This window comes from Budorcas taxicolor, chromosome 19, assembly GCF_023091745.1.
Source record: "Budorcas taxicolor isolate Tak-1 chromosome 19, Takin1.1, whole genome shotgun sequence".
NCBI classification, from domain to species: domain Eukaryota; kingdom Metazoa; phylum Chordata; class Mammalia; order Artiodactyla; family Bovidae; genus Budorcas; species Budorcas taxicolor.
Window position 1 is genome coordinate 48,713,988 of NC_068928.1, and position 8,361 is coordinate 48,722,348.

The following is an 8,361-nucleotide window of genomic DNA, read 5'->3' on the forward strand; positions in this document are numbered from 1 at the left end:
TGAGAGGCCCACACACTACAGCTAGAGAGAAGCCCCCGCTTTTGCAGCAACCAAGACCTAGCACAGCCAAAAATAATTAATTTTTTTTTTAAAGTACAATGCTAGGTTCTTAAATACAAAGATATTTAAAATGGTGACAGCCTTCAGAGTCTACAATCTAATTGCAGAGGAAACCTATTTTAAAATAGATGCTCATTATTATAAGTGATCTAGAGATGATTTAAAGTATATTGGGAGAATGCGTGTCAGTTATATGAAATACTATGCCATTTTACATAAAGACTTGAGCAAGCGTGGATTTTGTCATCTGGGGGTGGGAGGGTGTGGGGAGAGCTGTCCTAGAACCAATTCCCGGAGGATACCCAGGGACTATTGTAAATAGAGTCCTAACTCTCAAGCTGTTAGCTTCCAGCTGGTTCAGTAGGCATGCATTCTCTGTCATTCTACTGTTTGCTAAAGTCAGATGCTTCTGGTTGTTGGGGTTCACAGTGGGGTCAGCGAATCTGATCAGACAGCCAGTTTTTTACTTCACTGTAAAGTTAGTTCCTTAGTCAGATGCTGTTAGGGACTGAGTGTGTCTTCACAAAATTCACAAGATGAAATCCTTCCCCCGGGCGTGATGTATTAGGATACGGTGTTTTTGAGAAGTAATTGGGATTAGGTGAGACCATGAGGGGCGGAGCCCTCACGAATGGGAATATTGCCCTCATACGATTATGAGAGAGCCTGCTTCCCATCTCTGCTCTGTGTGTGAGCAGAACATCTCACACACCATCTCTGTGTGTGAGGATATAATGAGAAACGGGTAGTCTGCAAACTGGAAGGGGGCTCGCGCTAGAACCCAGACACGCTGGCATCCTGATCCCAGACTTCCCGCTTCCAGATAGTGAGAAATAGATTTCTGTGGTTAATAAGCCATCCAGCCTACGGTAAGTGTGATAACAGTCTGAACTAAGACAGGTGCCATAATGTATAAGATACCATGGTGGTGAATAAGGTATTCAGTAAACCCATTTAAGACGAGGATGGTAAAAGCATAGCTGGTAGGGGGAAAAAAAGAAATTCAGTGTAGACCCCTTCCCAATGAGGTTGACTCACTGTACCTACCGTGAGAGAATTAATACATGATAATGATTCCTTCTATTAATAAAACGGTCAATCTGCAGTGGCAACGGTCAGATACTCCTTGTCGAGGAGAAGCATGTGATGAGCTCGTGACTCCGATAAGCAGGCTAGGGAAAGGTTGACTAGGAAAAGAGCTTTATCCACTTGATCAGTCATCTTGTTCACTAATTTATTAAGGCTTCTTTAGCAGTGGGGACATTTTGATAAATATTCATATAGGATGCAATTACTCTCACTTCCTAAGTCTATTTTGAAAGGTTCATCTATGTCTATATCCTCTCTCCCAGACTGCCTTGTCACCAGCCTAAGTCCCTACCCACCAGGCCCATGAACTGGTGTAGTCTTCTTTCTCAAGGGAACAAGAACCCAAGAGTACAGCTCACAGCTTATGCCGCTTCCAGGACCATTTTCAAGACCACCTCCAACTGCAGCTAGAACACCTTAGCAGTCCACTCCCATCTGATACCATCTGTTACACCAAGTTCAAATGTCTTGCTTAGTCACCTAGTCACAGGAGTTTCCATAAAGCCATAGATGTGAATTGAGAAAGGAGCGGTGGTAAAATGGGAATAAACAGACAGGAACATCTCATTTTATCATGCTTCGCTTTACCGTGCTTTGCAGTAAAGATACTGTGCTTTTTACAAATTGAAGGCCAATGTGGCAAGTAGCTGGTATGTCAGCTCCCACAAGGTGGAGGGCTGATTCGATCTGAGAGGGACTGTAGGCTGGGTGAGATACGACACACAGAGAGAAGTGAACGTGCTTTAACTTGGACTTGGGTGACTTGGAGAATGATGTATTACAGACCTGCAGTTAAGACAGAAAGTCAGCCCAGGAGCTGGTTTAGGAAGGAAGAGATTAGCTCTGTGACCTTAGACAAGTCACCCTGACTGGGCCCCAGTTTCCTCATATACAAGTTAAGGGGGCTGGATTAGATCTGTACTTTACAACCCTTTCACATTACAGCACCCACTGAAAATTAGAAGGGCTTAATGAGTGTGATAAAATATTATAATGAAAATTAAAAATACAGCATTAACAAGCGAAAGTCGCTCAGTTGTGTCCGACTCTTTTCGACCCCATTTACTACACAGTCCATGGAATTCTCTAGGCCAGAATACTGGAGTGGGGAGCCTTTCCCTTCTCCAGGGGATCTTCCCAACCCAGGGATCAAACCCAAGTCTCCCGCATTGCACGCAGATTCTTTATCAGCTGAGCCACAAGGGAAACCCAAGAATACTGGAGAAGACAATAAATAGAGAATTTGTTAACACTTTACAAAAAAATATTTTTGTTAAATGAGAAACTTGAATCCTGGTATCTAATTTTATGTGTATCTAATTTTATGGTACCTAATTTTCAGCTTTGTGTTTTAAATAGCTCATTCCTGGTTGAGACTCTTGAACAGTGATCTCGTTAAATGACAAGAAACTGCAGCAGTAGGTGATACAAAGAAATTTAAACCATCTTCTACAACCACTCATTTACAACAGTAGAAATTATACTGAAGTTATGTTTAATGCTCTCCCTTTTCTTTCATTGACAAATGTGTTTATAAAAGTTCTTGTGGATTTTCGATCCAATCAGACTTGTTCATAGCTAGTATTTCAAAACAATGATGAAGCCCCCACTTACAGAACACAGACAGTTTTACGATAGCCACTTCACAGTTTGGACATCATTTGTGGCGCATCAGCCACAAATAGACAAAATTATCCAACATAGGAGTGTGTGAAGATGGAGTTTCTGAGCTGTAAGCACCAGAACCCCCACCACACACACTCACTTATTCACAACTTCCCTACCTGCCAGATTGCTCCTTGGGCACCTGGGACACGAACTCCTCCAGCATCTCTATCTAGGTAATGCTGTGTCCTGCATCCGGCTGGCAATGATATCCTCTTGCTCAGTCTCAGAAACACGCCCCCACCCCCCGCTGGCCCCATGTAACACCATCAGAGGATGAGGCTGTAGTGAACAGGAGTGACTGGTCCAGAGGCTCCAGTCACTGTAGGGACTGGGAGGATGAACATCCCCGTCCCCCACCATCCAGACCTCATTCACTGTGCCCTGGTGTGTGTCATAGCTCCCTGGTTCAGCAGGTCTGGATTACACCATCTCTATGGTTCCTTCCAATGCTAGCATGTATGATTATGATCCTGTGATGCTTCTTATTTAGGAGGCTGGATTTGGCTTACTGGTGGGAAAATGAGGTGGAAATATCTCGGAGACAGTTTGAAATGTGGACCCAAGCTCTTGCAAGGTTAAAACTGGAGGTATAATTTGGGAGCCAGCCGCATTGAGATGAAAACAGCTACCCCAAGGATAAATTAAACTACAATGAAAGACAGGGCAGAGAGAAAAAAGAACACCTCATATAGACCTTGGAAAATCACCTGCATTTCAGAGACGGAAGAGAAGTCTATTCGACGATGTAGCAAATGTTCAGTCAATACTGGCTTTGGAGTGAGGCATAGCCAAATGGAAGCTAAGGGCTGGTTGAGGACTGTGTCCCAGACCTGCGAACCTCAAATCTAACTTTTCCTTGACCGCCTTGACCACTCCTCGGTTTCTTTTGTGGACTCATCTCCCTCCACCTCCTGGCTCCAATGGCATTATCCTCAGGCTTCTGTCCCACTTACACATTGCCTGGACACTCTCCCCGACTTCTGTGACTTCAGTCGCCACCCAAGAAGCTCATGTTTTCCAAGCCAGCATCTCTTGTCCAAACTTGTGCTCTGATCACCTATTTCTCAAGCAGTCATTTGATTAGTTTACTTACTTCCCTAGTACCAGAGATAAAAATCCTCTGAATTTAAACACAAATATTCTGCTCACCCGTCAGTCCTCATTTAGGGAGGAACACAGCCTGGCTCCAGCTGAGAAAACAAATGCCATTTGGGCGCCTAAATAAAACGCTTGCACCTTTGGAAGTATTCTGGGCATTGAGACGGGGTCACCAAAGAAATGGGATCACCAACAAGATGGGGTCCCCAACTTATCCCAATTTGCCAAGGACTTTCCCAATTTTAACACTTAAGAGTCTTGCATCCCAGGAAATCTCTCAGGTCCAGGCAAACCTGGTGGTTGGTCCTCCCACCCCACCATGAAGGTATGCCCACTGTAAACAGAGAAGGTCTGGAAAGAATGACTGGGTCTATAAGTATAGACATCTTATGAATACTGGAGTGGCTGGGGGAAGCAGACCTGGTCTAGCTACTCCCTAGGGCCCCTAGAACATTTGCAAAGGTCTGCAGGAGCAGGTGGGGGCAATGAGGCAGAGAAATTTGGGTACGAGTTAAACCCACAAGCTGGAGATGCCGGGGGACTTTTGGAATATAATTAGCCAAGATGACATCACATACACAATTTTGTCTTTTTTTTTTTTTTGCCATGCAACATGTGGGATCTTAGTTCCCTGACCAAGGGATCAAACCTGTGCCCCCTAAATAGGAAGCACAGAGTTTTAACCACTGGGCCGCCGGGGCAGTCCCTGTCTAGGGCTTTTGTATCTGTAATTATACAGCACATTCTCACAGTTTAATGGCTTCATAATATTCCAAGAAGATTCTGAATTTTCTTCAATGTTTTTCCTATTACAAATAACACTTCATGTATATCTTTGTGCTAAAAGGGTTTTCTGTATTAAAATGTTTTTCAATAGTAACTTAAAATTATCATTGATGGAGCATATACATTTTGAGAAATTATCTCATTTAATCCTCTATATTAAAGCACCTCTGTGGAGCAGATATTATTTTCCTTAGGTAGAAATTGGAGCCCAGAGGCTATGTCATTTGCCCACAGCCAGTGCATGATGAAGCCAGGGCTCGAAGCCAACACCACTCTACATTTTTTTAAATATGTGGCTGGTGAATTTTGATTAGTTCAGGGCCACACTGTTGCTTGCCTAGGTGTGCTGCACTGAGCCTCCCGAGCCTTGCATATGAATCTCTTTATTTCTGGGTGTATACAGTGCCCAAGTCATCACATGTGTCTCTCTTTTGCATTTCTCCCACTGTGTTGATTTAATATTTACTTGTTTACACATTTGTTCCACCTGCAAGCAGGGGAAGCACACCCCTAGGTTAGAAATGCACTTATGTGTCTCCTCCCAACATACCCAAGCAGAATGGAGTAGAGACGAGAGATTTGTTGTTGAATGTGCAGAAGGAGAATCAATTGGTAGTTTAAGAGTGAAGGATTATTACAGGATTGAAGGGACTGGAACATCTTGATGGGTGAGGACTGGTGGTCTTGTATGTGCTCAGAGAAGGTGACGTTTCAGGGGCTGGGAGGAAGGATTTGATCCAGGCAGACTAGCTAACTGGACTGTGGGAACAAGGAAAGCAAATCTAGGGATGTGAGAAGGTCCATGGATGCCTTAACTTAGTCAGTATTTACAGAGCACCTACTGTATGCCTGAAGTATATGCAGTACTACTTTGGGTGGGGTGGAAAAGGCTTCTGTGGGGAGGCAACATTTTAGTTCTAATCTGAACATGAAAGAAGCCATCTGCTGAAGATCCGAAGAACATTCTGGACAGAGTGGACCCAGCATGTTGGGGAAACAGTAAGGAGACTAAATGCGTAGGGGCAACTCTATAATCTGGGGCAGGTTTCTTGACCTCTATTTGTCATAGGTAAAATGGGATGATAACCCCACTGTACCCATCTCAGGGTGGTTATGAGTATTAAAGAATGCACTTGAGGAGCCCAGTACAGTGCCTACAACTCAGCAAACGATGAAGTTTAGGGATAATAGTAATCGTTATGATCCTACAATTATTTATTATTCTATTAATAGAAGAACACTGAGAAGTGCATGCAAAGCCACATGGAATCGTCCAGTGTTAATACTCAGGAGTCGGTCGGGCCTGGATTCAGTCCTGGGGCCCCGACGTAACAGTGTAATTTGCATTTTCTTTTACTTCTCTAAGCTGTAGTTTTCTCAGCTGTGAAACAAAAATAAAAATAGTACTTATTGCATAGGATTGTTTAAGGACTAAATGAAAAAAAATACACAGCATTTAATACAGGGCTTGGTCACATTAGTTCCCAGAAAGTCTGTTTTTTATTATTATCATTGAAGTACACGGAGGTTGACTGTCTACCATCCCATCATCTCCCAAGGAAGAACTCTAGTTTACATCAGCCCTGAGCCCTTCTCTGACTTACCCATAAACTCTGTTAGCTAAGTGAATAATCTCCTGTTCGCAGTAACAATGCCTTAGATAGGTTTTATTCTTTACAGTCAATGCACTTATTTTGTTAAATAGTCATTTTATTAGTTATACAAGAAAAGAATTAATATGTTCTGATCAAATCAGCAATCCTAAAGAAATCAACCCTGAACATTCATTGGAAGGACTGTTGCTGAAGCTGAAGCTCTAGTACTTTGACCACCTGACGCAAAGAGCTGACTCATTAGAAAAGACCCTGATGCTGGGAAAAGATTGAAGGCAAAAGGAGAAGGGGGTGGCAGAGGATGAGATGGTTAGATAGCATCACCAACTCAATGGACATGAATCTGAGCAAACACTGGGAGATGGTAGAGGACAGAGGAGCCCAGTGGGCTACAGTCCATGGGGCTGCAGAGTCAGGCACGACTTAGCAAGTGAACAACCACAACACAACCTGATTTAAACAAAACATTATGAAATTCAAATCTAAATCACAATGAGATCCACTAGGATGGCTGAAATTTTTATTTTTTAAAAAAGGAAAACAACAAGTATTGGTGGATGTAGGAAAATTAGAACCCTTGTATATTGTTGGTGAGAGTGTAAAATGGTGCAGCCCTGTGAAAAGACATTGGCAGCTCCTCAGAAGGTTAAACGTGAGTTGCCATATGACCCGGCAATTTGACTCCTAGGTATATAGCCAAGAGAACTGAAAACATGTTCATGCAAAAACTTGTACCCAGACGTTTGTAGTCAAACATAATTGTCCAAAAGTAAAAATAACCTAATGTCCATCAGCTGATGAATGGATATATCCATACAATGGAACATTAGTCAGTCTTTTAAAGGAAGGAAATGCTGACAAATGCTGCAACATGGATGAACTTTGAAGATGTGCCAAGTGAAATAAGCCAGACACAAAAGGATAACTGCTATTCAGCTCCCTAGAACAGTGAGATTCGTATTGACAGAAAGTGGGATGGTGGTTGTCAGGGGCTATAGGAGGAGGAAAATGGAGAGTTAGTGTCTCGTGGGGACAGAGCTCCAGTTTGTAAGGATAATAAAGCTCTGGAGAGAGACGGGGATGATGATCGCACAACTGGGTGAATGTACTTAATACCAATGGACTCTTCACTTGAAAGATGGTTAAAATGGTTGGGGACTTCCCTGGTAGTCCAGTGGTGAAGACTCTCCGGGCTCCCAATGCAGGGGGCCCAGGTTCAATCCCTGGCTGGAGATTAAGATCCCACATGCTGCATGATTGGCCAGAAAAAAAATTTTTTTAATTTTTTATAAATGATTTACTTTTGGCTCTGCTGGGTCTTAGTTGCTGCGAGGGCTTTTCTCGAGTCGCTGCGTCGCTGCGAGCAGGGGCTACTCTCTAGTTGCGGTGCACGGGCTTCTCATTGAGGCGGCTTCTCTTGTTGCGGAGCCCGGGCCCTAGGGTGCGGGGGCTTCAGAAGCTGCGGCTCCCCGGCTGCAGAGCACAGGCTCCATAGTTGTGGCTCCTGGGCTTAGCTGCTCTGAGGCAGGTGAGATCTGCCTGAATCAGGGGTCAAACCTGTGTCTCGTGCCCTGGCATGCAGATTCCTTACCACTGGACCACCAGGGAAGCCTCTGTAAATTTTTTTAAAGTAAATAGTTGGTACAAGGAAGGGGAAAAATATATATATAGATAATGCTTTGTCTTCTTTAATTAGCTCTCCTTACCCTTTCAGCAACAAAGTTACTCTCAATGGATGCTACTATTATTAATTAGTAAGGTTTCTAGTCCCTTTTCTAACATTTACATATGTACAGCTCCAGAGAAAATATGCAAGGTTAATTTTTATACTCTCTAAATTTTTTCTTTTAGTGTATCTGTGGTTCCACAACTTCCTTTTTTCCCTCCCCTCTATGGACTTTCTTTCTGCCTCATTTGGGCTCTGCTTAAATTGACCTAGTTTCCTCTTTAATCAAATCTTCAGGAACCAATTCATTACCATTAAAAATGATCTAACAAGCTTCATTTCGATCATTGCTAAAAGTTCTTTTTTATTTATGGATAACGC